Here is a 23,934-nt window from a genome sequence, read left to right as displayed (position 1 = left end):
TATTTAATGAAATTATTTATTTTATTTTATATTATGAATACATATTATTCATTTGACTGCCTTGTTATAAAACAACAGATCACACGGTCCTGGGTTCTAACCCCAAAATATAATTATAATAGTGATTGAATAGCGAGTGCATCTGTCATTGCGCACACACTTGTGTATGTACTGCTTAGTCATCTGGTTTCCCTTGAATTTGACATTATAGATTATTTGCTTTAAATCTTTAGATAAAAATAAATATTAAGAATTATTAAATTTATTCCATTTAAAAATTATGCCCTTGTGTATCATAACGGTAATCATTAGATTTTCAAAACGACAGTTTAATTTTCTCTCTGCATATTATCGCCACAAAAATCTTTCAAATGATTATATTATCACTGTATAATAATATAATCTATACATTTTTTAACATTCACTTATCAAGCATAGCGAAGAAGATGATTGTCTTATAAAAAAGCAGGGACGCCAACATTAGCATATTTATTGGTATAATTTTAGCTGAGTCCACGATCGTTGAGAATTCAATATTAATAATACGGCGTGATCTTATATCTATCCCTATAAACACTCTCGAATATGGAACTTTGAATTTTTTTTGTGACTTAATGAATTTAGATAATGGCTGAGGTCTTTTATCTGAAATTTTATTTGTTTATTTATCTGTCTTTAATATTATTTATTGTAATGACCAAAGATAATGTAATTTATGTTTATAATATAATAAAATAACACATGTTGCAGATCTCAGTTGATTTATTCACTTTTGACTGCGAAGCAAACGAACTGTAAGTTACTTGTACCGTAAAAATTAAATTCCTACCATATAATATAAAGGTATTATTATTATCATTTTCGTGTCATTATCTGTAGTGGCTAGAGCGATATGAATTCATCTTTGATCAAAATATCTGGATCTCTACGGACAATGTAAAAATATTATTCAAGTCGTACCTGTTTTTTCTTATAAATAAAACTATTTGTTTTCTTGTTATGAATAAGAATTTTATGTTTCGAGAAAAATCAGAAACTTAATTTATTTTTATGTCAATCTACCATTAATGTCTATGAGCGTTTAATATGACAAGGGCAACAAAAAACTGAAATTATACAAACGAGTTTTATTATTAATCTGACAATTGAAATAATAATTTATTAAAGTAATAATTTAATAAAAACTATTTTGTATTCGCAGAGATTTAAACATTGCAATTGTTATCTATATAACAGTTGTTATGGAACAAATTATCACATAGTAAAGTAGCAGTATTGGTATCTAGTGCAACTTTATTTATCTATTTCATCTTATTCTTTTAATTGAATACATTTCCAGGCAAGTTTCGAGTGACGTTACGATCTTTGATTTTGTAATTTTGATAATAAATATACCCTTTTCAAATTCAATTCAAATTTCCTTTTAAATTTTAAAAGCTATCGTTCAAAAGTTCATTATTTATAAAATGACAAGATGTTTTAACACGTGTACATGTTTCAACACAAAGATGGATTCTAATAAATTAGTACAAACGATTTTAATGTTTTTTCTGTTTTTAATTTATAATTAATTCAACGATGGTCAAGAATAAAATGAAAAATGCTTTCATGCATAACAAATTGCTCATTGAAAATATTAATAAAACCTGTTAAGTCCCAGTTGAAACGGCATGAAGAAAATCGTACCCATCGCTGTTAGCGATTATTGTTTCCAATATTATCTTTATAAATTTCACGTATTTCGAACAAAAATAACATAGCTTAGTTAATATTAAGTACTCATTCCTTTATTGGTGTTCACTTGTAATCAGATGGTCCATTTGCCCAGCCACCAACTTCCTTTTTATTAAAAAATATTTTATTATATTAAAAATAAAAACTATATTTTTTAATTCTAATAATATAAACATTGAAAGAATATATTTATTTTCCTACCATTAACGTTTTTAAATTAAATTGAATCACTCCTTTTGTGGATTTCCTCGTATAATTTCGTGCACGATTAAGAGGTAGCCGTATGCAAATATAATTGCAAACCAGTGCTACGAATGAGCGCATATTAGACACGCTTTGTTCAGAAATGAGCCGGTCCACTCCACGTCCTTCTTCGAATTAACCACTTCGAGCCAGTGACATATTACGATATCCAAACAAATTTTAATTCCCATGTACGCTCGGACTTCATAACCACAGTTCAGTTTTTCTTGTACACTTCTTCTTGTAAAGACATAGTTTTAAAATTACATTTATAATTTAACTTAATATCTGATAAATTGTCTAAAATAATTTTATCTCATGATTAAGCTATGTCTTTGATCAACGTCAGATAGAAGTTTCAGTAACTTCTTGAAATACCTAACGTAAATTACACACCATAAACATTTCAGGAGTTTGTATTATTTTTTAACTAAATAAATTTATATTTCCTGTTCCACTTTCTTATAATTTAGTTATTGATTTAAAATATATTTCATTTCACAATGATAAGACAGCATATGACATAATTTATCCTTTCTTAAAATACTTTTTGTATATCGCACTATTCCTAAAATAATAACCGCATAACAATTTAAAGTCATTATTTGACATCTGTGCCTTCAATAGAAACCTGAATAGATGCGCGAAAAGTTAGTGCGTAGCTTCTATTTCAGACATGCTTGTATGGACAGCTTGTGGTATATAGTCTCCTACGACTCTAAATTCTTAACCAAAATTAGAGTTATCGTCAATTTTTTTTAAGATAATTGTAGTTTTGGTAATACCTCTTGTTAAATTGGTCAGTTGACTTTCTTCGGGCAAGTGACAGAAACCGGAAGGAGATGGTCTACTTCTACGAAATCAATCGATCGAAACGAAATGCCGTGTTAAGCCAGAATAACTTTTATTGACTCAACCCGGAGTTTGAACCCAGATCCTCGATATCTTCGGACTTATGGCCATCATAACAATATGAAGTACAAACTTAGCACATTTAAATGCAATAATGTGAATCTACATATGTATATATAAATAGACAAAATGTTCGAAATATACAAATTGTTTTCCTCGAATTATCAATTTCTTTGTTATTAACATCGAATTTTGACGACTGAGCGAATACTAGTTCACAAAATAACATTCAATTCAATTTTATATAAAATGAAACATTGTTATAAAAAAATACATTATAGCAAAAGTTTCCTGCGCACTATAAACCAAAACCGAGAGGATTTGCTGCAAACACAAAGCTCTATTATTATTACATTCACAGCCACAAATTATTATTCACCGACTTTATTTTCTAATTACGCAAACAAAAAATTACAATAAATTATTATTGATGAACTCATATCAAGCTAAGGAATTAAGTAAATAATTTAAAAAATATATATTGTCTATCATTTGAAAGTCATAAAGTTAAATATGAATGCCTATGGATAATGCAATATCTCATGATCATTTCCTAATTTGTCTAAAGATCTTGTTATAGTGGCGACAAATGACCTTCCATTTGCAGTTATCTCAAGCAACGGACGCTTTCACTGATAGTCGCCCTAAAGTGAAAATTGATTTGAGAAAATCAAAAACAGTTTTGTTCGATGACGTCACATTATCGCAATATCGGTACGTTATAGAATTCCTCTCACATTAAGAATATTAAAGAGATATATCAATGTCTTCCCGGTATAAATCTTAATGTTTCCTCATTGAAATATCTGATCTGCTTTTATAGATTCTGATATACGTAGTATTCAAGTTACATAAGATAACGGATCCCTATTTTCGAAAAAGGTAATTAATTCGTAAAAAGTATTAATTCGTTTTCGTTTTAGTATTTTTTTGTTTTAAAATGAAATCATACCGAGTGAAGTTCGTGAAATCGACATGTAACATACATTTCCTAAATCGGATAACGTGATTTTCGCTGGAAAAGTATTTAGAGTCGCCTTTTAAAAATATTTATATAAATAATGGACGATTCGAAACTGTTTTTTTTTTCTCAATGTAAAGTTCACAACTAAGCCGAATGTGTAATTTTGTTATGCCCGTTGAAGGCACACTCATTAGAAACCCATGTTTAGTTAAATACTTTACCAAAAAAATAACTTATTCCGACTATCGTTAAAATTATTTAACAATTATGTATTAAACTAACATTAAAAAACCATGACGTGAAATATCTCAGATAAATTAAGGTTATATAAATCGTAAAAACGGGCAATCTGAAACATTAACGTCCTACCTCTCACAAAACCCATTCATTAAATATTATATATTTAGTAAATACAATAATTTAACTTTTGTTATTAAGTTATTCTATTTTATCATAAGTTTAAAATTATATATATTTTTTTTTTGTAATTTCATATGTGACAATTATTTGTTTTAGTTATATTCTTTAGTAACGTTCATAGAACTTTGGCATAATTATGTTTATTTGTGTTAAAATAGTTTAATGTTTATTTTCTGTAACATTTTACATGATTTTAGAAGGACTACTAAGAAAGGATAACATAATTATTTTAGTTATAAAAGTAACCTGAATGTGTGTTGTTATCGATTTTTTTAATAATATTTTACTACTCCCTTTGCAAAGCCTTTTTATACAAATTACGAAAAAAAGCGCATTAACTTTGTAAATGCACATACGTCGTTTTCAAATAAATTTTCAAAATTAGAAGTTAAATTATATTAATTAACTTCCTAGTATAATGTCTATAATTTATACATATTAATATCCAATAGGGAAAATTCATCAAATCTAGGCGATTGATATAACACATTTGTAAAATAACTTTTCACTGTAAATAAATCTATACTATGCGAAGCGTGACAACAATAATGCTAACTCCAATGAGTTAGGGCTGCCATGAACGCAATAACGAAAACTTACTTTCGTTTATAAAGTTTAATATAGTCCTGAAAAAACTATAATTTAACATATATTTCCTTGTAATTATGTACAAATTTTAGATAATAATAACCATTAAATTAATAACATTACTCGATATAAAAATGACACTTCCACAGATGTCACTTCCTATATATTATTATGTTTCAGATGGCGTTGAAGAGTATAATATAAATTAAACAGTAGCATAATTACGATTATTATTTTTTATTGTACCAGGATAAAATAATAATTCTCGTCTTGTATTTTACATATTTTCTAAATAAACAATACGATTATGAATTGAACGATTATTTTAGATGAACCAGATAATATTTTTTGTTCAAAATATTCTCATAAGGTTGTGAAGACTTCTAAATTCAATAACTTTTAAGCGTAAGTGTAAATAAAATATCCAGGAACAATATCTCGAAGTTGTTTCCAAAAAAATAATAAAGAGAAATTTAAAAAAATATATTAATACAATACAGTTTATTTGGTAACCCTACTTTAGAAGGGCGGTAAATTGTGTAAGTAAACTAGCATTCGACCGAGCCGCAACTGGCCCCGGATCTGCGTACAAACAAATCAGGAAATTTATTAAGGAGAAAAATGCTTTTCGATGTGGTGAAAAGTGCCCGATCACATTTTCGCTTAAAGAATATTGTTTTATATTCAACAATAAAGTAACCAGTAACATTTTATTATTATTTTTTTTATAGGTTTATATTAATGCATTATGTCTTTATAATATGTTATAAGAGTGGGCTTTGCCGAAGCTCGTCACATTATATAACCAATACTTAGTACTGTCTGGTTTGAATGTTAAGTTAAGAAGTGTAACTATGGGCACAAAGGACATAACAATTTAGTTCCCAAGGCGGTGGTGCATTGGTGTTGTAAGGAATAGTTAATATTTCTTAGAGTCAAAGGCTTTACTCGTGTTATGTTTCTGAGCCTAATCCACAGTGTTAGGTGTTAAGTATCATACAGTTTATGTTTTCCTTATCTGTTACCACATATCTGTGACCACAAAATATATTACGAGCACAAACCAAACACTTAAAACACACGAAAACGCCCGCTTCCGTTAAGACCACTGACATTTAGTTGCTATTTATTTTTTCTATTTAATAAACCGGTTATTTTTTTTAAATATAAGAAGACGGACTAATTAGCCACCTGATGGTAATTGGTAATTGTTACCATTTCCAATCAGACATTAAACATTACTTACTTGTAACATTAATGTGCCTCCAAGGTTAAGATACTACATACATACATACAATAAAGAACGATATAAAAAAGTTTGGAGCACTTTCGAGGTGGAGCCGTGATTCGACAAATTTACAAAAAATCTAATGACTAATCAATTTATTAATTTAAACAATTAATTAAAGTCAATTCTTATTTGATTCTTAGCATGTACAAAGACATTCCAAATTTAAAATTTTGTTTAAAAAAGAAACAAACAGACAAACAAATAAGTAGATAAAATAAGCGGTACAGTTGTATAAATATCCAGCTCATTTATTTGCTAGTAGGTTAAAACCATAAACACTACAATAAACTTTAGTAGCCACTTGTGATTGTTATTGCGGGGTATGTTCAACCGTAAATTATCTACCTACTTCCTTCCTCCTTCACTCTTGCCCTTTTTTCATTTAATTTATCTTACATACATGACACATAAATCACCATTATGTTGCGTCGTTACGACATAAAATCATTTGACTGCGACGAGTATGTTTTAGAACGTTGTTTACGAGTTATTGCAAAGCGTATATCTATAAAAATACAATACAAATACTTTCTGCCTTGAAACACTATACATACTCAATGTATATTCACTTATTTGTGTTATTATAAGTTAAAGAATATCGATATTTTATACTAGGAGCTGCACTGAGCTGATTTACTCGTACGTTTGAGTTGTAGAAAACGTTAGCTGATCCAGAAGAATCTCTGGTACTCATAATAACTATCTTCTCCATCAAACGGACGGAGTAGATAATTATTATGAGTATAAGCTATTTAAACATTCATTTAATCTTATTTAGTAGATAGTCAACATGTGATGAGTAAACAAATGGTTAACTCTAGATAGACTAATGCATTAGAACGCTTGAGCCGTAAGCGACGACCGCGGTTTCATATCTTGGCAAGCTCCACTGAGTTTTCGTATGCTGAATTTGTATAATCCATCTCGCATTCGGTGGTGGAATTCTGACATAGGTACATATATATATATATATATCCACCAACCCTATTTATTTCTTCTTCTGGAGTACCTCAGGGATCTCACTTGGGGCCTCTATTCTTCAATATCTTCATTAATGACATCTGCTCCTGCTTCTGCAACTCTAAATGCCTTTTATACGCCGATGATCTTAAGCTTTACAGAACGGTTCGCACTGAATTAGATGCCATCTGTCTTCAGAATGATTTAAACAACTTAGTGCAATGGTGCAGGGCAAATTGCATGAGTCTCAATACTTCTAAGTGCTATGTAATAAAGTTTAGTAGGAAGAAAAAATATTTTTAAAGAAATTACTCAATCGATGGAAATACGCTATCGGAAGTTGAACACATTCGAGATCTAGGTATCATATTGGATACTAAATTGAAATTTAATTTACATATTGACGACATAGTAAGTAGGTCTTTCAAGATCTTGGGATTTGTATTGCGCAACTGCAAGAGTTTCAAAAACGCTGAGATGAAAATATCGCTCTTTACTGCATTGGTTCGTAGCGTTTTGGAGTATGGTAGTATAGTTTGGAACCCTTACTTTGATATATATATAATAGGTTAGAAAGTGTACAAAAAATATTTCTCGGGCGTTTAACCTACAGTCTCAATTTAGCTAAAAAAACTACAAAGCTATGAAGAGAGGGTATCATTTTTCAAACTCCTTTCACTACGCTTCAAAACCGTAGACGCGTTCTAGACAACTCATTTATGTTCAAATTAGTCAATGGGTCAATTGAATCATCATATCTGCTGTCTAAAATAATGTTTCATGCACCTTCTAGATCCTTCAGAGCATCTAGTTACACACCTTTTGTCGAAAGTTTTTCTCATTCACGTTATGGCGGTCTATCCCCAATGAACATATTAATTATTAACTACAACAGTATATATAAAATAGCAACTTCCTTACACTATAATAATAAGAACGAAAATAATTGAACGGTTTATCCAGACATTGACATTTTTAATGATAATATACGTTGTTTTAAGAAAAAAACAATAGTGTATATAAATTATAATTCATAGCCTATAATAATCCAGTAACTCCAAATGGTTATCCTGGTTTTAAGAGGACAGTCCTTGCGGAACGCCAAAATAGCGCTTACTATTTTTAAAATATCTTAAAACTGGAGCATTGATTATGGATAAAAAAATACATTCAGTATCTCAATAGATATATCTCAAGTTTCACCGCATGATATTTATAAAATTTGTATCAATAACCTGGTAAATTAATCGTCAACATCACTCCAAACACTGAAATCGACCTTTTCTATTAACATTTTTTAAGCTATTTAGCGGCTAGTTTATACATGTATTTTTGGTTAAATGGGGACACAAAAGTGTAAATAATAAGTTCACCGTGTTCAATTTCTATTATATCTCACAATATTATAGTAATTTTTATTTAAATATTGCTTACTTTTTAGCATTCGTCGTCCATACATTTTAGTATGGAGAAAATAATTTGACGGTTTTGACTTATTATTCGACATCGCTGTCAATAAATTTTCAGTCCCTCCCCAGAGCCCAAGGTGAGAGCACGTCAATTTTTATTTCGAGCCGACTCTTATAATTTCGCAAAACGTCTACGCACACATAGACAAGTTAGCATAAGGGTGGGGCGCGAGTGTCGTGGGACACAATTGTTAATTTTTATGCTGCGGAGCTGAGTCTTCCTGTCAGGGACGATAAATGAGGACTCCACTGATGTTTGGAATCCAATGCTATTTCCAAAAAAAAACCGTAGTATTGGCTACATCAAGACGGCCACCATTTAAAGATATATTATAATTTTGCTTTCTAAAATTTGGTAGGGTAAAAACTACACATTTCGTTTTTTGAGTATTCAAAACTAAATTATTTACTGTAAACCAATCGTGTATCTATGATAATGCACCGTTCACATCGTCATAGTCAGTTTTTTCCTGTCTACCTTAAAAATCAGTGAAGTATCGTCAGCAAACAACATTATATCACAAATACCTTTAACATAGAAAGGAAGATCATTTATATATACTAGAAATAGAAAGGGACCCAAAATTGATCCTTGTGGAACACTCATTTATAACGTAGATCCAGAAAACTTTATGCCATTAATGAAAACTTGCTGGACTCTTTGACTTAAATATGAAGCAATGAGATCAAGAGCTTTACCTTTAATACCGTAGTATTTGAGCTTATAAAGAAGCGTCTCGTGTTCTACACAATCAAATGCTTTAGACAAATCACAGAATACTCCAATAGTGTGATTTTTGTGAAGCATCGTAAATATGTTTAAGAAGTGCTATTCTCGCATCAGTTGTCGAGCGACCTCTTGTAAAACCATGAAAAATAGTATTTGTACCGAAATGGACGAGAAGTTGATTTAAAATATTTTTTTCGAATATTTTACTTAAAAATAGAGTATTGAAAAAAATTATATTTAACTTCGTTATTTATATTTATAAAATTTAAGAAGTGATTATTTAATGTGTCTTTACTTTAATTTAATTCGGTATATCTACCAACCTTAAAATATCAAGAAAATAATAATTATTATTTAGTTAGACGAAAGCAGTTGAAACAATAGAAATCATAATGAATATTTGGCATCTTAATGCACTCTGACCGCACCCTATGCTAACAAATAATTTATAATTGCGTTTGCGAGTGACAACCTTATAGCTAATACATTACTCGTAATTAAATGTATTTTTATAAATCCTACGTTATGAACGTGCAATGAAAATTTAATTTATTCGTTGCACCGAAAACAAGCAACTAATTATCTCCGGGGATGCGTACGATACACTGCACAATGCATCTGTATTATTGAAAAGTACCTATGTGTGTGTTCTAAAATTAATTCCCACGCTTACAAACTACGCTCTTAAGATGTTACATACAAACTGATAATTAATATTCTTATGTATAATTCAAACTTTATATTTTCATTATGACATTTTACAAATTCTAACATTATATTTAAACTCACAATCGATAATTTTGCTTAATTTAATTTATTTTTAACATTTTCATATAAAACCGTATTTAGACTGTTTTCCTATTGTCTCTTTATTTTTATTAATTTTATAATGTTTTATTTTATGAATTAGCTTTTTACAATGTTGACTTATATTTCAATTTCCAAGTAATCTTAGAACACCTGTAAAAAAGTAGGCATTTACCCATTTACTTATTATAACTTTTGGTTTACTGTGTATTTTTGTTGTACTACTTGTTGGTGTTGTCAAATAAATAAATAAATTAAAAACCCGCCTTGAAGCCGCGTGATAGAATAATCTCTAAACCTTCTTAGTCACGGGAGTAAAGGCAGGAGTGCTAGAGATCGCGAATTACAGGTTGTAACAAATATTTTGTTATTCCGCCTATACTGACAGAGACCAATTTTATATTAAATAAATGTTAATTTAGATGCAAGGGTACCATAATCCTTATAAAAAGGTTATTTTTATTATATACCTGTATGTAAGATATTAGGAACAACTTGGCTTTTCATTTTTAATCATTCGTATAGCAAAATAAAATACATTTGATTTACCGAGCTGACAAAACATTATAACAATATCTGCTTTTCTGAATGTTTCGCGCACTGGGAATATTAAGAAGCGGTATTTTCGGAAACAAAGCTTTCCCGGTATCTCAATTTTCATTTCCTCTCGTTGGGACATCCGGTGTGATTTGTAGAATAAGATAGTATAGAAACGGAAGTTTTGTGGGAATTCGTGATTAACAGCCTTTATCTCATGCTTAGATAAAAACCGAAGACTTAAATACATTTTATTTAAGTAGTACATGTTTAATTAAACTTACATATACCCGCGAAAATATTCTTTCTTAGTTATAAAAATGTTTATAAAAATTACATAAATTCACCAATCTCGTTTCAAAAATTAATGAATCAGTTTTTAATATTAATCCTATGGAAGTAACATTTTTTTTATTTATCACTTTAATTGTTTAATATATAATATAATGTAGCAAAAGTAACCTCGATCCATCTCAACACATCTCTTATTTCGTATGAGAAATATTTGGAATAGAGTAAGATTTGTACAAATAAACTGCGCACTAATTGTCAATGTCTGTCTTAGTTTAGAGACATCGAAAGCTTAACAAACAAAGGAGGCATACAAGTGCACTGGGACAAGTTTTACAGCTCATACATACATCTACTTCCTTCCTTTGCTCATTGCCCTTGTTACTTGATTATTAAAATTCTACAAGACAAAATATTTTAATAACGGTAACAATGTAAGATTAAAAATATTTTTTATTATAATATTTTAATATTAAAGCACTGGCTTCCTCGTTAGTATGCAAAGCTTAACAATGTTATTTACATAATCAAAACTGTATACAGACTGAAGTGCTGGATTTAGATTTATGTTAATTGAAATTTATTTACAATATAACTATCGACGATAATTTATATACGATAGATAACGAATTCATTTATATGACAAAAATATCGCTACAAAATTTTAACACAATGATTAAATATATATGAATTATAGAACAATTGTGGAGATGATTGTATATGTGTACTTAATCCTAATTGAGATTTTTGTTACGAAGTCAAAATATGAAAATAAAAGAAAACCTTGTTATAATATGTACAGCGAGTACACACATTTACAAATAAAAAATCTGAGTTGAAATATCATTAGCGACCATGCGAGCAAAATTCGAATCATTTTCACTCCAGTACCAGCCTACGTGTACAAACAGAATCTCAAATGGCAGATTTTTGCTACGGTGACTTTCATTCAAATAAATATGGTTAAGAAATCAAAATTTCCAAATGTAATTATGAAGCCTTTTAAATGTTCACTTGATGTAAATAAAATAATATGATACCTTGAAAATTCAACAGTATTTTTTTTGTATAAATTATAATAAAGTACAAATGTACATAAAAACATATACTCATTTCAAACAACCTAGATTGTTTGTCAATGTAATAACACCAGAATGTCTATAAGGCAGTATTAATTTTTATATAAGCTGTTAAAAAAAAAATCATTTTTTTATAAATTTACGTTTAAAACAAAATATTATATTGTGTTGAGTTTTAATAGACAAGACGAAATAATTATATCTTCAGGTCATGGAAACGTGACAAGTATTGAAAATCTAAACGTACAATGAATCAAAAAAAAATATATATTTATTTATTATCAAATGTCAAAATTTAACTAAATCTATGTATATATATATACACAACATAAGTTGTTTTTTACGAGTCAGTGTTTTCAGTTTTAATTTTGATGTTTTTTTTATGTTTCTACCTTATATTACAACAGTGTTCAAACTATTTTGTTTCCATAGACTAACAAGTTATTCTAAATATTAATAACTCGAACCCAAAAAAACATAGCAGTTTTGGTACAAGAATTAAAAAATCAACATGAATGATATCGAGTCAAGTAAACGTCGACGACGTAGACGAGTAGGTCGAGGAAATGAAGCTTATAAGCCGTCACCAGCTACCGTCATTACAGTGACTCCATCAAGCTCGGCGTTATGAGCCATCGAATTTGCGTACAAATAAAATAGCTTAGCTACATCTGTTCGGAAACAACTCAACGAGGCGTTGGGAAATGGGGTTAACATAAAGTACGGACTCGACCCAGTCATATCCGACTACGTGCCTTATGTAAGTGTGCTATACTAAGCACCAAGTGGTCAGTTATGTAGGCAAGGCTTTAAACATGATATGTAGTGTAACAGCACAACTTAGCGAAATTCAGCAGCGACTATCCTTGTGGTATTTCTTTCAAATTAATGAGTGGTATCATTCATACTTTCGTAAACTATTATATGGTTTTTGGATATTAATAATGCTACATTAAAGAAATACATTTATTTACGAAATTTAATAAACTCAAAGCATGTATCATTAACTGACAAACGTGTACTCACGATACAGGATTATTTAGGGTGGGCTGAACGGATAAATTAAACAAAAAAATGAAGTTGTTCTTTGTTAAATAAATATTTTTAATTTTGATATTTAGTATCATTAAGTGTCAACGTTACTAAATGCTATTTCGTTCAGATGAAATCTTTAATTTTTCGGGATAAACGCACAAAGTAAATTTACAAGGTAATATAATTCATACATGGTTTATAAATGATCACCAATTATAGTTATTTTTTCGTGGTTCCGCTACATAAAACAAAACTAAGGAAAAACATTTTCTGAAGCAAATATTAATGATAATTCTTAAACGATTAGTCACGTTATTTTTTAGACTATTTTAAAATTGTATTTGCCTTACATATTGTATAAATTACAACTAATAAAAAAGTTAAATAAGCTAAATTGTTGTCGAGTGAAATTTGCTGTATAATCATTTATGAACAGAATGGGCTAAATATTTCAACCAATAATGTTGATGAAATCATAGTATATATACTAAATATACGGGAGCAACTGATAATTAAAACGCTGAGTTAACACTACACGTAATAATATGTAATTACATATATTAACAACTAGTTATTTTTTTATGTAACATTAAGTTCATACCAATACGGATTGATTTGGTCCAGTCAAATAATGTCCTTCGTCATTTGCTCATTTAAAAACATAAAAAAATGTCTAAAGCAATTTATTTTTAAACGTCAATATTGCTAATTACGATTTCCTTAATATTTTTGATGATAGCATATGACTTATTACTACTTATACACTGAATTAAAGTGTTTTTTTTTTTATTATAGGATGGATTTATATTACATGAAAAAATGACATAAAGGGGCAAGGAGGTACATAATTGATCTTTTATTATACAGCTATCGTTATTAACAATATCTGCCATATGAGATACTCATATAAAAATTTGCGCGCCAGTGTCTGAGATATAAGAAGAAACTGAACACTTAGTTCAAAGACAAAATGGAATATTGCAAATCGTGAATTCAATTTCCCCTTGGAACAAATGTCCATGGCGTTTTTTTTTTAATTCGGTTTTCTATAAAGCTTAAATTATTTGCAGAAATATCTTAAAGTTATTGAAATTATTGTAGGAGTCGTTTACCAAATGTCATTTTAATATCACATTCTAGATTAATTTCAGAAAATTATAACCGGAAGAAAGTGAATAGATTTCAAGTCGAAGTATATATAATTTTTAACACAGTTATACAAATATAAAACGCTTGACTTCAAACACAAGAATAATGAGAATGATAATAAGACCCAACAGAGGTTTTCCTTTGAGTACAGAACGTTTGTATTGTTAAATTTTCCCGTAGGTATTTCCCTGTTTCAACGCTCTCACAAACAAATTTTTCACAAAATTTCGAACTCTAGAGAAGTTGCAACAAAAACTTTTAAAAAGCATTGAATAAAATATATTTTTTTAAACCTTAAAACTACTCCTTGCGAAACTTTTTAATGGTACATTTTCCATCTCCTAAATAGAGCTAATTTTTTTTCCATGCTGAATGCCTAAAACTTTATTGTTTTGAAATGTACATTTTTTCTCAGTGTAAAATTATATTAAAATAAAAACTCTCTTAAATTTATGTCACGTCGTGAATGTCGTGCCTAAGTACCAAGTTGACTGAAACGAATCAAAATTTTTGGTTAATTGTTACCTACAAGTAAAAATAGACATTATTTGTAATTCGATGTTACTGCTATGAACAAGTTGCTGCTTACAATGCAATTCAATATGCGCCTTTGAAATTGTAGTTCATAGCGTCGTAGTCATTATTGTGTTGGAGCTGGCTTTTACGTTTATTTTAATATGTACAAGTTTCGCAACAGAAAATATATCATAGAACATGAATTTACTCCTTATTTAAAATTAAAAAAAAAAACTGAAATAAACTCCATAAAATAACGTGATTATCTATATTGTGTATACTTCAGCTTCCTTACTTTTTTTAATAAATATAAATTAAATTACCATAAAATACCGTATTTATTTATTTAAATTAAGTAAAAAAACATTTGACTTTGATATTACTACAAATGCATGACAAGAATCTCTTCAGCTTATTAACTTTTCATCCGAACATCAGTTCTTAAGTTATTAAGAAGAAGGAATAATCTCAGTCCTGGTTCCTCTTTCTTAATGTAATCAAATTGAATGCATATTATCTGAAACGTGTTTCATGTCATCCCTTTAGAGAGAAAGAGGGTGTGTGATGAGATTCTGAGCTCAACAGGCTCGCGTTTTCCTCATTTCCATGTGAAAGTGTGCCAAGTATGGGTACTCTAGTAATGGTACGTGGTAAATGTCTATTATAAGAAAAGTATTTTTAAGGCACTTGGAGATTTCAAACCTATTTATTTCCTTTACTTACCGTGAGAGAAAAATACTTTTTAAAAAATATAAAATTTGTATGTTTGTATGTATAAAAAATGTAACGTTATACAAAACTAAAATATATACGTACGGTCTATAAACGTGCTATCAATCAAAAGTGTTTGTTGTCGAAAAGCGTTTACCTATATTGATTCATAATGCTAATCACGCACAATATTGAGAATGGTTAATAAATATTTAACAGAATATTCATGTTTATATTTTGTACTCGTAATATCAGCAACATAATTCATTTGGAAATACATTGTATAATTGTCTAATAGAAAAACGATTCTTTTGCATATTGCATTCTAAGCATTATTTTTGCAATACAAATACATTTGTAATTTTTTTATGATAACTTAATTTTTTACTTGCTTATTACATATTAACCAAACCAAACAATACAAAGTAGGTAAAATAGTTTGAATGGTATAATTTATATATTAGGTGTTAATGCAGTATTTGAGGATATTATTGATACATGAATACTAATAGTTATTAAATTCTTAAGATACATATATAAACTCTGACGGCTCAATAGGTAGAACGCGTCGATGTCAAAGATCCCCCTAAAAATAAACGGCTTCTAATCTGGGATTTTTTTCAGTTTTCATATGAGTTCTATTCTAGTATACACGCTAGAAAATACAAGTATGTATTTTCTAGCGTGTATACTAGAATAGGACCCAGCCTTCTTCTATAGCGAGGAGGTCTTTGCCCAGATGTAGTATATTATTGAGCTATAGATAATTTTAAAAGAATTTAAAGTATTTAAGAGTCAAATATATTAATAACTGTAATGTCTTATATCTGAAAATATCTTCTATAACGTAAACAATATTTTTAAAATATATAAAATTGATTACGAAAACCTTTATTTTGAATTTGCCATTTACCGTTTGCGAAGAATAAACAATTTCATATGATTAATAATCATAACAATGATTTATTTATTATATATATTGAACCTATTTAAGAATTAAAAGCAAATCAATAATGTATAAAAGCGTTGATGACAAGCATTCATGTTCTGTAATAATATCGAGTGCTCGGTAAACTTAAAGCCCTACTTTACGACCTTGTTAAGTCTTTTAATTGTTGAACTTAGCTCGTTGGGCTCTTATGTATAATAAATGGCTTTGAAATTATTTGCGGCAATGCGTCATCACATTTATAAAACAACACTACTCATTATTCTAATTTTAAATTCACCGAAGTCGAAAAATACGCTAAAATCATAAGTTATTTACAAAATAGTTTTTTATATAATTTAATATATAAGAAATTATTATTGAAATATTTATTGATATTAAATCTACCTACATATTTTTTTTTTTTTTATAGTTTAGTATATGATACTTTAGGTAGATTTACTAAAAAAAAAATTTACACACACTAAAAAAATTAAATTAGAGATAGAAGTTATCAGGAGAAAATTCACACTTTAAATTTGCATTGTACAAAAGATGTATGCAAGAACCATTGAGTGATCGCCGTCAAAGGAGTACTGCTCCTCGACGCACTTCAATGAAAATTTCATCCTAACGTTTTGTCCACAAAGAAAGAGTTAAATTTCTGAAGCAGCTGAAATGTTCTGCGTAAAACCTGTTTTATTGCAAAAAAAATAATGTTTATACTTACTTGACTTATAATAAAAGTTAATATTAATACTACTACTGAGACCCGACGAAGATCTGAATATCAACCAATAATAACTTGACACAACTTTATACCTACATAATCTTGTATATAATTAATTACAGGCTTTATATATTTTTATAATATTACTTTTTAATTCTCATAGTTTCTCATAGTTTGATTGATACCACCTAGGTATCTAAAATTATATAAATTGTTATTCTGAAACTCTTTAATACATTTCGAATTCGTAATGATTATTTTTGTCTATTCACTATTTGCGCAATGATTCTTAATTGGTTTATTTTGAACATAAAAATTAAATAAACTAAACAAGTAACACGAAAACAAACTTAAATTGTGTTAATAATTATACATATAACTCTAATACAAAATAAATTAAAAAAGCTCAATCGTGGGAAAGTTTAATTAAGGTAGTCGTTGTACTAAAAATTGTTCAAAGTCATTATGAAGTTAGAAACAAAAATATAATTAGTTTTTTATATTTAAGCAAATATCTTTAATAATTATTATTATTTATTCTAATTTAGATGTGACTATACTAAAATGAAGATATATATAAATATATATTTAAATCTTATATGATTTTTCCGGTTTTAATCAGAAGTTATTACAAATTAAGAGCATACGAGTAATTTAAAATTTTTTACACACTTACACGTAATTTTCTCGGCGTCGCATCTAAGCGCAACACACAGACGTGATAAATATGAACAAGACATGTCTATACCTACAGTAATATCAATAAAGAAAGTAAAGGTCACATTTACGATACTAATAAAAACTACGAAATACCAGTTTTTGAAGGACGACATCGCACTCAGTAGGTATACTTTGCGCTAAGTTATCATTTTCTGCTGAGCGAGTACAACGTGCTTCGTTGACAAGTCGTTTTGACGTACCTTTATAATAAGTTTGCTCTACAACAATCTCTGTATTGTACTTTCATTCTAGTGGCAAATGAATATACAATTCTGTACCCACACAAAACAAATCAAGGTACTAAAGTCGATAAATACTACAAAAATATTATCTTTTCTGTCCGTATTTCGCCCACCCGTGAGTGTGAAGAGGTAAGATACCTCTTCTGCACCCTGACAACATTTATACATAATTTTATAAAGTTGAATTGGGAACAAACGAATAAAAAATGTTATTGTCGCATTTATAATATAACTTAAATAATATGAATCATAAATAAGTATTCTGCCAACAAATAGAAATAATAGCTATTGCTGATTATGTGCTCTGATTTAAAGGGAGTCATATCATCTTAGTTCGCGTTGTCGTGGACACATTTGGAGAGGAATGGCATATTTAATATTTCTAACACTATTAAAGTCCATTTATTCTTCTTCCTACGCTAATTAAAAATAACTATTATTTTTATGAGATACCAGTCTGGACCCAAAAAGCAAGTAATAATAATTAATTAATTATATATTATCTAAATATTATAACAATAGAAAACTTTGGTTTAAGTATATATTCATAAAATTTGACACGCAAAGACAAGACATATTGCATGTAACTTGCATTTTGTTAACGATCACGTTTACGTGTAAACACATATCCCACAACGCTTCCTTTAGTTTAGTCGAGTTTGACATTGTGCCTGGTATGCAATGAAGTGCCGTGAATCAGCAACAATGTTTGAAGAACGCTTGCGCGCGTTGTTTTTAGGGTTCTGTAGTATACTTTCGAACATCGTTGTAACCCTCATCCTCACAATGTATGCAGTTTTATTAAAATATTTAAGATACTGTTATCCAATATTACTTCTTCATCTTCAACTCGTAGTAAAGTTTTTACGATTCCTCTCTGCTCCTGCTGTCTTAATAGTCTTTAACGTTATGAAGCAAAGATGAATAATAAGAAAATACGATAAATACAACTTTATATTTGAACGAACGTAGAAAATGTGATATTCTCTTGTATTCGACCCATTCGTATGTATTATATTATATTTGATACCAGCTTCTACATTTAGAACGGTTTAGTACATAATTAGGAAAAAAAGACTACAGACTACAGACCATTTTATTTATGTTCCTGTGCCTTTATTTTCTATTACTGTGTTACGATTGTTAAATAAAATAGTTAAATACTTATTAATTTATTTCTGTCCGTCTACTAATTAGTTTAAAAAAAAGAACAAGTGTTCTTGGTTATATCAAAAGTTATTTGTTAATATTGATGTACCTACTAATTTATTTTACACTGCCATATCATTCGTATTCACATTTCTCATAATAACCAATATAAATAATTTTATTTATATACTGTATTATATATAGTTAAAATTATTTAGAAACATTCAAAGCGCAGTTCAATTTGGACATTAATTAGTTTTATCGATAGCAATATGGGTTCTTCGAGCAAAACGACTTCTGTAATTAAAGTCTTGATAGCAGCCGTCGCGCTACAAAATCGTCCAATCATGATTCACGGCGATTAAACGTTCCAAATTTCATATAAGTTTTAATAATTTATACTTTTCACGTAAGGCGAATGTATTTTATAATTATAATTCTGTAAGAATAGATATTTGGAAAACCACTCGTCACATTTAATATGTCGGGACCGCATTAAGGTTTGACTATTTATTGTGAAGCGTGGTTACTTATATAATAACATTATATACCATAAACTTCGCCTCAACGTACATCTTATTATTATTTATATTATGGTCATAAATGTTTAGTAGTTTTTTTTCAATTAAGGTTTTTCACTTAATAAAAAACATCTCCTCATTTATTAGTATTGATTGGATGAGACGAGGGGGATTAAATGTATGAACTTATTCAATAGTAAAACAATCTTTAGAGTCAGTTCAACAACGAAGACGCGCCCCATTATTTTCCGGCAGGAGAAAGCGAGGGGAGCGGGAAGCTCCACCCAAGCGGTAGTCTCATGTCGACAATGGCTAGGTGTACACAGTTGGATTGTTTGTGAATTAATAGCCATAGATAATTACAATTTATATTGAGTAATCGGAAATGTTGCTCTATTTTTTACCACATGTTAAAATACAATTCCACCCAATCTTCCGAAATATGCAGTAGTAATTTTGGATAATTCAGCTTAATATAAGCAAAATACCGATTTCCATAAAACTAAACGTATCGCTTTAATTAAAAAAAATAAAGACGGCTTCAGAAATTACATAATCGAAGACTTATTAAATGGTCAAGGTTTTACTAAATTGCACTTGCCCACTTACCATCGGACCTTAATCCAATCGAAAACATATAGAATATAGCAAAAGCTTACGTTGCCAGTCGTAATGTTGATCAAAGTTATACTTTAATAACTCCGATTTTAAATAAACAGGGATGTTTGACCCAAGATATATAGACAGGTTAAAAAGGAAACGAGTATTAGAAAAACTTCGATTTAGATTTAAGTTTTACTAAAGATATATGAAATTCATTGAGTTCTTATTCAAATATTTCTGAATTAAGAAACCATTCGGATCAAATTTTTAGTAAGTAGGTTTTTTAAACTTATTTTGGACGACAGACTTACGAATATACATTCCGTGTGATGCAAACATAGTGATTTAAATATGTATTAACTAACATTTTTTTCTGTAAATATTTTATTTTTATAAAATAGTGTTTGTATTATCTTATTGTTATACTTTTCTGTTATAATCTAATACTTTTAACGTCCAAGGCCAAAATTGGGCACTCAAAATATTTAAATTGTAAATATATCTTTTTTATAGAAAAGAATAAAACAGAATATTGCACATTGAATAAATAAAATTTGATTATAAATCGGGAATATATAGTAGAGCATACTTCTAGTTGAATTAATCTGCCATTTAGGTAGTCGTCATATCATCTATATGATAAGTATAAATAAATTTATTATATATTTATGTTTATTTAATACCTTCTTATAATTATTTTTAACTCTGCATATATAAATCGCTAATATTACTAGTCATATTTCGATGTGTTTTATCTCTGAGTTATTCATCCTGTTTTCTTTCTTGTTTTACTTGCTGTTTTAGAATATTTTGTATGGAATTTCACAAATAAACTTTTCTTTGTTTGTTTTTTATAATTTAATTTCAATAAATACCTTATAATTCTAAATTTAACCTTTTATACGAACATTATAAATACCCCGTTCTTAATAAAAACTACTTTTATAATATCAAATACATAGTGAATGCTCTGCAAATTTTCACGTGCAATTTCCTTCCAGGGTGGCAGGCAATCAATTCTAGATGAGGATTGCGGCCAGGTACGACCGAGTTAAATCGGATTATAATATTCACTTAGCCTTAGCTTCTTCTGCAAATAATAAAATCAAATATTTTTCTACTACAACTTCAATTACTTAAGGGTTTATTTATTAAAGAATATGAAAGCAATTTAAATTCATTTTCAAAACGAGTCTTTAGAATTTTTTTAATACGCAAATTCTTGTACCTTAATTTAATCAAACCTGTGTTCTTTGACTCAGAGGACGGCTTCGAAAATTACTTGTACGTCCAGTCACCACTAACCGAACCGTACAAGGGTCAGTTAATTGCCTAGCCTTTCCAATAGCAGCTATTGAGCCTTCACGAAAGACATGACAAATGAGTTATCTACGGAAAATCGACGTCTATAATACCTACCCATATAATTATAGATAGACATTATGTTGTCCCAGTTCTTTAGCGAAAATTATAAATGTTAAATACAGATATCAATTGTTTTCTTATTTCAGGAAGGCTGACGACGAGCGATAACATTTGCCCATACACTAGCAGTGCAAAAATTATGAACCACTCCTTAAGCCAAAGTTCCTCAAGTTTTATGAATCCAGGGATGGAGAATACTTTAAGTTTGATTTGGTGTGCGTCAAGGTTACAACGCAGTGGAATCACATCTAGGTACAATTACTTGCGTTAATATGTAGATATATTTAATTTAATTAATGAGTTTTATAAAAATTATAACGGTACAATCGTTTCTAAAGTTACAAGTTAAGTTACATATCAATATCTTCGAAATTGCTAAGTTTCCTACGAGGTCTCCATGGATTGCGGGTTAAAATGTTCTATAGGTACAGATTTAATCTAAGGCGTTATATCACAATGGCATGTATCCTGGGTCATTCACCCTCCAAATCAAATCACAGCAATACACAGTATTGATGTTTGGTGGTCGAATAATTGATGATTGAGCTTTACCAAACCAAATCGGATTGCACACAAAAAAAAAACAGTTTTATTGTCATCTTTACTTTAAAGGTAAACTTTAAAAAAAATGTTTTCATTGAAATACTAAATATAAAAATATAAAAGCCTCAATAGCTCAAACCTATGCAGGCCGTCTAGCGTTATGAAATGAAAGTCACAGATTCCATTCCAATATATGATACCTGGTATTCTAAAATATGCTTTGAATATTAGTTTTGAAAACTTGAATTTATTTAAATGAAGTTTTACATTTGGTAAAACCATTAATAGAATTTTATTTTCAATGCGTATACCAGATTTACACGTGAAAACCTTTTACTCTCGAATGCAAAATGACGTTCGTGAGATTCTTGCTTCTGACTGACAATTTAAAATTCATGTGAAAAGCAGATCAATACTCAAGTAGAACAGTTTTATTTATTTATGTATGTTATACTTTGCAATTATAATTTTATTAATAATCTCAATTTATGAACATTACATAATACGAACATATGATCGCTACATGTATTTACGATAATAGTAGAAACTCTTATTATGAATTTGTATACAATTATGGTTATAAATGAAATAATTTTATTTAATGTTTTTCTTTTCATAAATCTATTTAATTTCACGTACAAGAACATTATTTATTTCTTTTTTATCCAAGATATTCAAAGGAAAATATGCAAATCTGATACAATATTTATCTTATTATTAAAGATTCCGACAGAGTTGACCAGCGATGCGTATTGCGTTCACAAACATTCGATCAATGCCGACTTTGATGTATCGTAAAAGAGAAAATTACAATCCAAGTTAGATACTCATTTGGTGATAATCCTATTGGAGCTTTCATTCTATTCATTGATCTAAATAAAAGGAAAACATAATTTATTTAGTTAGTGATTGGATACGATAAAATCTTATACATGATACGCATTGCTTTAATCTGAGATTTGAAATGTAATTTAATCTACCAAAAACATTCAACAAAAAATATTTTCGATGTAAAAATAAAAAATCATCTAACGGCATGTATATATATACATATAAAGCATCAGACCCGGGATAAGCGAAACCAAAATTAATTCATTCTTTCGATTACCTGCAAAATAAAGACCCGTGAAAATCTTTAAGGCGCCAACATTAGCATATTTATTAGTATCACCCAATTTAGACAGGGATTGATATGGTTCCGATAAATACTAATAATAATTTGAAACGTGATGTATATAATTTTAAAGACTTTGTAGTGACGTAGCTAATAATTTTATACACGATGTTAAAATATAAATAAAATAAATACATTTCTTACGACCCGTTTTGTTAACTGTACAGTTTTACTGTCAGTTGTTCTATTGGTAGCAGGTTTGATCTCCACTCATGGTAAATGTTTGTCAATCATAAAGTATACCAATATATCGACATTTTACTGATGTTTGTGTTACGCGATGGTTATAAGTCAGAGTTTTCTAGAGGTGATTAACTGAGAAGCTTATATGTAATATACATTCGAGTAAGACTTAATTTTCCTGGTGAATTACCTTGTTGCTTTCTGAAATAAATATTAATTTGGCCTAATTTTCTTGAAAAAGCCCATAAACAGGTCACATTATTGCTTTCGTAACTATTTT

At 28.9% G+C, this 23,934-nt stretch overlaps 1 protein-coding gene across 1 annotated transcript in view; it reads left to right on the top strand.

The window, feature by feature from the left end:
* Nucleotides 1-23,934, top strand: part of LOC113401215 (zinc finger protein 830) — a 236,018-nt gene that overhangs the window by 186,714 nt on the left and 25,370 nt on the right. The window lies entirely within an intron of this gene.

The sequence above is a fragment of the Vanessa tameamea genome, chromosome 7 (genome assembly GCF_037043105.1).
Source record: "Vanessa tameamea isolate UH-Manoa-2023 chromosome 7, ilVanTame1 primary haplotype, whole genome shotgun sequence".
NCBI classification, from domain to species: Eukaryota; Metazoa; Arthropoda; class Insecta; order Lepidoptera; family Nymphalidae; genus Vanessa; species Vanessa tameamea.
This window is presented reverse-complemented; position numbering and strand designations above follow the sequence as displayed.